Genomic DNA, 10,441 nt, shown 5'->3' on the forward strand with positions numbered 1-10,441 from the left:
CTGCCACGCCATGTGGTCACCTCCGGGGCGGGCGGGAATCGAACTCATGCGGAAGTGGTTTCAGCTTCTTAGTGCAGTGCTTTAACCCGCTGCGCCACCAGGGAGGGCCTCTTTTCCGTTTTTTAATAACATTTGCTTTTATGTCTGTTTACCCTGATCTTGACATTGCTGTTAAATTCAATATTGCTTGCCAATTCACATTTGAAGCTGTCTGATTTCATGTGGAAATGTTCCACAACCACCACATCTTTTTGCATCTTTTTTGTTAGGTGTTGACCCCCTATGACAATATACTCAAACACTTGGCAATGTCAATCTGTAGTCACTATTGGGACATTGTCAAGTAATATTAGCATTCATACCCACTAGTATACTTAACAGCACTATGCAGAATCAGTTGTTGAAAATACCAATGTAAAGATTTATTATGTTTCCAAAATTTGTTATTTTTTTCTGACACCACTCACAGCATTTGTATATATACCGTAAGAGTATAAAATTACTAATATTTATTTTACTTGCAAAGAAAGACTCACTATTAGAATCTGACCAGGTCACTCATACTTATGACATGTGTGTGCTAGTAAACTGATCTTTCAGAGGGGAAAATGTCCTGATATATAGGGTTTTCCAGGTTCTGAGGAAAGATATAAACATCCCCTCTTTGATCATTTGAAGCTACAAATGTGAAGTCACAGTGAGCTGGAAAAAGAAACGCACATCAGGCTCTTTCAAGTCCACAAGAGCCAGCTGCTGTCATCACTGCTCACAGTGATTTTTTTAAAGACCTTTAAAACTTAAAAAAAAAAAAGTTTTTTGTGCTCCTGATCGATTCAGGAGCTGGTGACCTTAATTTCCCAATGCAGGCTTCAGTGTTTTCTGTTCTTGTTTTTGATTCAATATTGTTAGCAGGGAAAAATGAGGAATACCCCAAGACCCCAAACCCACTTGCTCTAAATAAGTTCTGCCATCTGTCGCATAAAGTCAAAACATACTCTAGTGCATACGACCATCAATAAAAAAAAATTTCAATACAATTATTCTTTGACAGAGAGAAGAGAAAACATATAGTTAAAAGAGTTTCCAGGTAAGCATCCGAAGTTACTTATCCACTAATGGGTATACACCCAGCCTAACAGGGTTGGCCCAAAGCAGGGCCACTGAGGCCCCAAAGCCTGCCACAGTCTAAATCACCTTCTTGTGGGGACTCACAGGAAAGGGGCAGAAGGGGCCAGGCAAGTCTAAGGGTAAAAGCAAAATCAAGTTAAAGGCTGCCATTGTCAGCCTCCCCACAGGTCTGTTTCAGTGTCTACTTTCATGCCCCCAGTTCCGGGTAAAAACCCAAAGCCTCCCCCAGTCTTCTCCCGCCCTCCTCATTCTTCCTCCAAGTCTTCAGCTTCCTCTCCCAGCTCAGCTCCACCCTCCCTTGGGTGGGAGAGGGAAACTGCCCTTTCTATGGAGATGACATTGTTAAAATATCAGTAGATTTCTCTGACCCACCCTTTACTTTTGCAGCCTTCCACCGGCCACACATGGATGTAGTGACTGTCTCCAGGAGTCACACTGGGCCATAAAAATGACCATGGAAATGGAAACCACACAGGGTGGAAAATGAAGATAGAAGGATCTGGGTTCCTGTTACCTTGGGATTACCATGCCATCTAGACTGCCTACTTCTAAGTGTTTACTTTGAAGATACATGATTTTATTTAAATGACTGTTTATTTAAGATTTAAAAAAATTCACTCACAGTTAAAACAGCATACTAGACCCATTTTATTGCTCTTGAAGGCATTAAACCACTAGCAAGAAACTCCTGTCTTGCCAGCTGCTCCCCTCAGCAGCGTATTTCAATCTGCCTACTCTGCTCCCAGCTTTGTATCTGATGAATCCTCTCATCCCTTGCACCTATGGCCTATACCCCAGTTCTTGTATGCATAAATAAATAAATCTTAAAAAAAAAAAAAGAAACCTAGAAATGGAGCATGATCAAGGAAAAACTTCAGTACTGTTACGTGACTCAGGAGGTGTGATGAAGCTATAGGTACAGGTGATGAGATTTGTAATATAAGAGATTGAGATCCTGGGTGCAAATGCTCCTATCTGCTAAGAGGATTATAAATAAGTACATTTCTATACTGCTCTCAGTTGATTAACGGGGGCAAAGAGGTTGCCAAGCTTCTAAGTCTTCACAGGATCTTTTTGCAAATATCTATTGTTAAAGGGCACCCCAATGTGAATTGGGTTGCCTATTTGTGGGTCCTCACCTATGTGCTTAAGATTCAATCGTACTGCTGACACACACAAAAGGTTCAATAGTGGATTTATTTACAAGGAGAAAGGTAAAAGTACAACCTAGGGAAAGAGAGAGAAATACAAGTTAACTAGAATGCCCTACCAGTTCTGCTGATTTGGACTCCACCAGCACGCTGAAAACCCAGCGGGAGCCCAATGACCAGCCACAAGCCATCAGGCCAAGAGACCCCCAGAGCCCTCATGTCCGGTTTTATCCTAACCTGGCTGCTCAGCTCCGCCCTCATGTCCCAGCGTGCTTCTCCTTGGTATTGATGGGATTTGTAGTTCCAGTATCAGGAGTGGGGGCGGAGTCCATGAAACCTGTATCTGTTATACTATGGCCTTAACTTTGCAGCATGCAGAAAGCATAGTATCTTTTGTGGCTGGGCCAGCTGAGAGTGTAAGTCCTGGCTTAAGGAACTGGAGACTGAGCCTAGGGGGAAGAGGTTCTGGGGAGTGCTGGGGAGCCTAGGGCTACTTTTATACATCAGAATTAAGACAAAAGATTTAGGGTTTTTTATGGAGACTCCCAGACCAAAGCCAAGACCCATGGATGAAGGCTGCTAGTGTTATTCTTGGTTAAAGAGAAACTTCTTTCTGTCAGGCCAGAGGGAGGTAGCTGAGGGCAGCCCCTGCCCGTTGCTGAGGGTATTTAGTGAAGCTGTTTCAGCAAAGACTCAACTGAGCAGCAGCAGCAGTTTCCAAATACCAACCTTCACCTATGTTACCTGTCTATAACGTTTTCCAGGTCTTATTTTTTTAAATTTACTAGTTTATTTTTACATACTTTGGTGCCTTTTCCCATCTCAGTTGTAATCCCCATGGGCTTCCCACCACCAAGTCACATGTGTGCCATCACCATAGTCCCTTCTTCCCTCCACCCTGGTTTTAATCCCATTCCCCACTCCACCCCTGAAAAATGTCTCTGGTATATAGTTGTTCATTATTATTATTATTTCCTCCCCCCTGGTCCTTTATGCTCCTGCTATAAGTGAAACCATAGCTTGTTTCACTAAGCATGACCCCTTCCAGCTCCATCCACATTGCTGCAAAAGGCATGAGGGAATTTATCTTTTTTGAATGCTCAGTAATATTCCATTGTGTATATGTACCTCATCTTTTTAATCCAGTCATCTACTTTTGGGCATTTGGGTTTATCCCATGTCTTTCCTAGTAAATAAAGCAGCAATAAACATGGGGGTGCAGGTGTCTTTTGAATCAGTGTTTTTGTGTCTTTTGGGTAGATACTTAGGAGTGGGATTGCTGGGTCATAGGGAAGCTCCATGTTTAGCAGTTTTAAGTTTTCCATAGTGGTTGTACTCGTTTGCATTCCCATAGCAGTGCAGGAGAGTTCCTTTTTCTCCGCATCCTCACCAGCATTTGTTGCTGCTATTCTTAAGATGTGCAATAACACATCTTAAGATGTGCCATTCTCACTGGTGTAAGGTGGTATCTCATTCCAGATCTTATTTTATTGTCTAGGGGAAAAAACATTTTTTTAAAAAGTTAAATGTAAGATTTTCAATTTGAAGTAATTTCCTGTATTTGGAGGTTATGCTCTTTCTGTGTTGGAGGTTGATAAAAATCTGTTGCTGTTGTTAGACAGGATTTGTTATTAAATACCCCAATAAAACAAAATAAAATCCTGGCAAATTCATAAGACTCCATTAGAAAATGTGTAAATGGGCCCTCCCTGGTGGCACAGGGGGTTAAAGCACAGCATTAAGAAGCTAATGCCACTTCAGCATGAGTTTGATCCCTGATCCCTGACCTGGAGGTGATTCACATGATGGCCACAGACCTCTTCTGACCGGTCCCACTGCTCCCCTCAGCAGTGTACTTCATTGATCTGCCTGTTCTGCTCCCTACTCTGTCTCTGGTGAATCTTCTCACTGTCCCTGCACCTCTGGCCTGTACCCCAGCTCTGTGTGCATAAATAAATAAATCTTTAAATAAAAAAAGTGTAAATGCCTGTGAAATCTGGAAATTTGGTAACCGCCCCCAATACCTATGAGATGACTGATCAACCCACTTCTAATTTGACCCCTCAGGGAGCTGTAGTTTATTTGAGTGGCCACTAGATGCCAGTCTTGTATACTTACAGCAGGGGGACAATTTTTTGACGAAATCACAGAAAACAGAACTGGGATCCATTTACTGCACAGTAGATTAAACTTTATTGGCAATGTACTCATTTGTTCCACATATGGGTACTTTTCGATAAGCACCAATTTTTAAAATTAGTTTGAAAAGAGAAAAAAAATTCAGATTTCTAGTCTTAAAATTGAAACAATTACACCCTTAAGTGTGTTTTTTGAGTAAGTTTCTAGTATTCTCAGAAATCTAATGCACTTACAATGAGCTGTTTCTCTTGATGAAGAGACTCGAGAGCATCTCGATCTGCTGATGTCTTTATGTGATCAAGGAACAGTTTTGTGTATTTTAGCACATCGCCACATTAATAACATAATAACCTCCGTTTGCCTTTACACTTCACAGAACCCTTATGGTTTACTCTCTCTAACTATCTGCTTGATGTGTAGAGAATAACCTTATCCGTTTTCTGCTTTTGATGTACTACACCAAAGTGAATCCAGGGCACATTCTTCATAGTGAAAGTGTTCTACCTCATTCATCCATTCATTCAAGAAATATTTATTGAGTACTACTGTGTGTACTATCTGTGTTCTGTGCTGGGTGTTCTACGTTAACAGTAAACACATAGACACGCCCTCCGTGGTGGCGCATCGGGTTAGGACACAGCACTGCAAGATGGCTGCAGCCACTTCAGTTTGAGTTCGATCCCCCGCCCCGGAGGAGATCCACTAGGTGCAGCAGATCTCTCCTGACTGGCTCGCTGCTCCCCTCAGCAGTGTACTTCATCGATCTACCTGTTCTGCTGCCCACTCTGTCTCTGGTGAATGGTCTCACTGCCCCGGCACTCTGGCCTGTACCCCAGTTCTGTATACATAAATAAACCTTTAAACACACACACACACACAGAGGTAATCAATAAACACAGAAATATAGGGGTAATCTGCTATGTGGTGCTGAAACAGTAAAGGGGAAACCATAGGTATTTTGTGGGAAGGTGCCCTTCTGCAGACACCTGAGTGATGGGAAAGGGTGCACAGTGTGACCACGGATGAAGTACATTCCAGCCTTGTGACAGAAAGGTACTTGGAATTTGACAAGGTAGCAAGGATGTCAGTGAGGTTGCAGGAGAGGAAGGGAAGAATAAAGAGGTGGATAGGCTGCAGATCGTGTAGGAATTGGGATTTGATTCCTCAGTCTCCCGACTCCACTGGTGAGTTGTGAAATTAGGAGAGACATAAAACTTAGAAACATGAAGAAGCAGGAAAGCACATGTGCTCCGGATGGGTTCAGTTTGTATGTATTTTGTAGGAAACAGGCAAGATGTCTTGTTACATTGGTGTAGAGAGTGAGGGAGACAGCCATCAAGGGGGAGCCACAGGTTTTTGGCCTGAGCAAAAATGGGGCAGTGCCTATACTTACATTTATGGGAAAATTGATGTGAAGGAACAGCTGGGAAATTTGGAATTCTATCCTGGAGTTATTCAATTTATGGATTCTATTATATACACCGTTACTGATGTCAAATAAGCAGGTGGTTCTTCCAGTCTGAATGTCAGAGGATGGGTTGGGATTGGCAAGGTTGTTTTGAGACCCAATTTTGTTGATCTTTGCTACCTGGGCACCAAGATATAATGAAAGTGATTTAACTTATTCTAATGGCACCTAGAAATTCAGCACGAGCCCAAAATATCATTGTTGAATTTCAGTTGGAATATTTAATAAGTTACTGAATTTGTTAACATAACACCAATATGTTTCAAGAGAAAGAAAGCCCATTTGGAAACATTAGAGAATACAAGTTTCTATTAAATTTACCTAACCTAGAAATTGCTTTGCTGAATGACAGTTTTTATCAACTTGAGAGAGATTTCTTTGAGCACCTTTGAGAGCGCCAGGGGTCTGGTAACTGTTGAACCAGCATCCCCTTTAAAACTCAGTCTCAAGGAAATACCCAAAAAAGTGTATCAAGTTTTCTGAACAAAAAATGTTTTCCTCATTATTTACAAGAGATATAATGGAAACAGTGATTGTCCACCAATAAATAGCATACACAATAATCGTGGTATAGTCATAAGATGAAAAATCATTCTCATGCTAAATAGATGTCAGCTATGGGTTTTTAGCAAATGTGCTAAGGGTGTTTATAACAGGAAATTAAATGGATCATAAGCTATAAATTCGAATATCCAATGTAATCTCATAAAAATCTATGTATGAAAAGCACCCAGCAGAGAGACATCACTTCAGGTTGTTTAGAACAGCTAACCATAGTGGATAGGGATCTACTTTGTGTAAACTTCTTACAACGGGTATTGGTATTTTGTATTTTGAAAAAGAAAATCATTATTTGCACTGACAATGATGGGGGAAAATGGGGAAATGGGGCTTTGGCCTGGGTCCAGCTTCCCATCTCATACTTGAGCACAGAGAACTCTGTTCTTTCTCTGACCCTCAGGATTCTCACCTGTAAACTGGCAAGGAGTCCAGCCTTTTCCCTCTAGTTGCTGATGTGAAAATCCAACAATTATGCCAGCAATGTGGCTGATCCCAGAGGCATTTCCAAGTTTGGAATGTGAAGTGACCTCTCCAAGTTTGCAGTGGCATTTCCTGCCTTTCCCATGACTGCAGTTAGTGGCAGAAGTAACTAATGGAGAAGAAAGTTCACAGGCCCAGTAACTCCTTGGACCCAAGGAAGTGGGTCTTCCTGTGTCTGCTCCTTCATGCCTTAGAGCCTTGGTAATTATGTGGGGGAGACCTCAGCCATCATATGGAAAGAGCACTTAATTTATACTTGTGTTTATTGAAAATCTGGAATGTGTCAGACCTTTAACTCCTTACCCAGGAAGACTTATTATGCCTGTCCTGTATTTTTGGGTGACAGGATTTCCCTCCTCTTTACCCATGTTGAAGGGTTCAGCATACACCAACTTTCCCTTTTTGGCATCAATGAGACTCATACTTAGCTGGGAAAAAACCCATTTGCTTTTTTTTAAACTAGAGGTCAGTGAAATCTTTTTTTTTTTCTTTTTAAAATTTATTTATTTATTCATCCCGAAATGGGGTATAAGCCAGAGGTTTAGGGGTGGTGTGAGGATTCAGCAGAGACAGAATGGGGAGCAGAACAGGCAGATAGACAAAGTACACTGCTGAGGGGAACAGCAGGTGGGTCAGGAGAGGTCTGCCTCACCATGTGGTCACCTCTGGGGCGGGGATCAAACTTGCACTGAAGCGGTGTGACAAGCTTGCAGTGCTGCATCCTAATCTGTTGTGACACCAGGGAGGGCCAAAACCATTTGCTTTTTTGTGACACAAGTTGAAGCCCAGAAAAGACAGAGGTTCTCAAGGCATAATAATGCACAAGGTATACATGATAGGCTGTGAAGCTGGGCAAAAGCCTGAATGTTTCTTGAGTACTTGACCTTGAGGCTGTACTTGGGCTATTTTCCTTCATTTTATTCTTCATGTTTATATATTTGAAATTGCTTCTACTTCTGTCCAGTGGTAGACAATCAAAGGCAATTGCAAAAGAGGGGGAAGAGGCCAGAGTGTTAAGGGACCACAGTTACTTGGGGGTATGAAGGAAGTAAGTCAGAGGCCAGAGGCTCCCAGGCAGACTGAGGGGGCAGCTGCTTGGGCAGCACCAAGAGTTAAGAACAAAGGTCACCATGACTTTTGTGGAACAGAGTAGGGGCGACTTGTAGGAGCAAGGATTCACATTTGAGCCTTCCCCTACCTGGACACTGAGGAGATGTCAAGAGCGACTGGAGCCTGAGGGAAAGAATGGTGTAAATTCTTCCAAATTCCATGGAAGTGCCTACTTGATGAATCCTCAGACAGCCGCTGTGTTTTCCTTTCTGACCTTTGCTCTCTCCACACTTTTGAAACTAAGGATGTAGTGAGGGCATTAAATGAAGAAACAGGCTTAAAGAAGTAAAGCATCAAACACAAGAGAAGGACTTTACTTACATACCTATTCAAATGAACTGAAACAAAGAGGAAAAATAGGAAAGATTAGGGCACTAGGAGTCATTTGGAACTAACTAGATGTTGGATGATATTATGAAATTACTGATACCACTTGGGTGTTTGATCTTGAGGCTGTATTTGGGCTAATTTCCTTTATCTCATTCTTCATGTTCATACAACTGAATACATGGTAACAGTAATGTGCTCTATGTGAAAAGGAGCCAGAGATGAGCAGGTATGAGCAGGTATTGCTATATTTAGAAAGACCTTGTTAAGTCACTACCTTTCACAAAAGAACTATGTTAGCACTATTCTTACTAACTGAAAGAAATCTGAAAAGGAGTATCCTTTTTGAAATTACTGCTACTTCTGTCCAATATTTAAGACAAAGTGGCAAAGAAAAAAAGCCACCAATCTGTTTTCTGCAGCCCTCTTAGGGTGCTGAAAGATCCTTCCTTGGGAACTACTTTATATGGGCCAGGCATGAGTCTTATCATTCTTGCTTTTACTAGCTGTGTTATTTTAGATTTTTTTTTTAAAGATTTATTTATTTGTGCATACAGAACCAGGGTACAGGCCAGAGGCTCAGGGGCGGCGAGAGGCTTCACCAGAGACAGAGTGGGGAGCAGAACAGGCAGATTGACGAAGTACACTGCTGAGGGGAGCAGCGGGCGGGTCAGGAGAGGTCTGCCATGCCATGTGGTCACCTCCGGGGCAGGCGGGAATCGAACTCATGCGGAAGCAGCTTTAGCTTCTCAGTGCAGTGCTTTAACCTGCTGCGCCACCAGGGAGGGCCATCTTGATGTATTTTCTGAAAAGATTTATTTAATTTACCATATGAGAACCCCAGAAGTGTGGGCTAGAGGTGAGAGGGTTCACCAGAAAAAGTGGGGAGCAGGACAGGTGTTGCTACTGAAATACACTGCTGAGGGAAGCAGGGACAGACAAGGGGAGGTCTGCTGATCCCCCTGGCTGGGGATCAAACTCAGGCCACATAGCTAGGGATAGCAGGATAGTGCTGAGACTTTAACCCCTGCATCCCCAGAGAAGCTTAATTTTCTTGATATCTTAGAATATTGTCAGTTACCTTTCAAGGCAACAGAAACCTTCAAGGCAATAGCGAATGCAGGTATGAGATGAGATGCATAGTCTTGTGAAACAAACTTGCCAACCTAGAACCTAGTTGTCACAGGATTCTCTTAGGATGGGTGGAATTGCAGTTTTATCATTTTACTTGCTTTCTGCTTTTGTTTTATGTGGAAAAGCCCCTGGGATTTGCCAGAGGAGGTGGAATTGCAAGTAACAGCCCCTAGGAAGTAAGATGAATGAGTAGGTTGCCCAGTGCAGGAATTTCTGTCATAGCTAATGACATTCAACCGACTTCTGTCTTGAGGTGGTACTGACATCACACGGGTTTCCAGCCCCACTTAACTGGGTAAAAGTTGCCTGATAACAATGCTTGCTGCATTTTCTATGATCATTTCTCCTTGCTCTTTATTTCTTTTTCTTTTGTAAATTCAAAGATAAAATATAGTTAAAAGGAAACAAATCTACCATTTAGGGAAAGCAAGGGGACAGATTTATTTTTTACCTTGAAAATAATGTATTTATTCTTCAAGAATAAAGGTTAATTTCTGATCACCTGTATTTGGATTTTATTGCTATTTCCCATTTTTTACTTGTGCTGACTATTATGAAAGTAGTGTTTTTTTATTTATGAAGTTAACTAGATTTTTTATTGTAATAAACATATATAGAGCATGACATTTACTATTTTGTTTAATTTTTATAGTAAAAAATTTATATTTAGAACTAGACAGCTGTATTCACTTTAGAGGACCCCAATTTTGTTGGCAACATCCAAAACATCATAGTCAGGAGTCAACAATAAGTAAAATAAAGGGACTAACTGAGCAATTCCAGTGACAAAGGTTGGCAGTAACCACACTCTTGGGGAGAGACATTGTCAGGGGAGACCATGGGGGGTATTTTTTTTTAACACTTATTTATTTTATGCATACAGAGCTAAGGTACAGGCCAGAGGAGCAGGGGCGGTGAGAGGATTCACCAGAGACAGAGTGGG

Source organism: Condylura cristata, unplaced genomic scaffold (assembly GCF_000260355.1).
Source record: "Condylura cristata isolate star-nosed mole 26May11 unplaced genomic scaffold, ConCri1.0 scaffold00006, whole genome shotgun sequence".
NCBI lineage: Eukaryota > Metazoa > Chordata > Mammalia > Eulipotyphla > Talpidae > Condylura > Condylura cristata.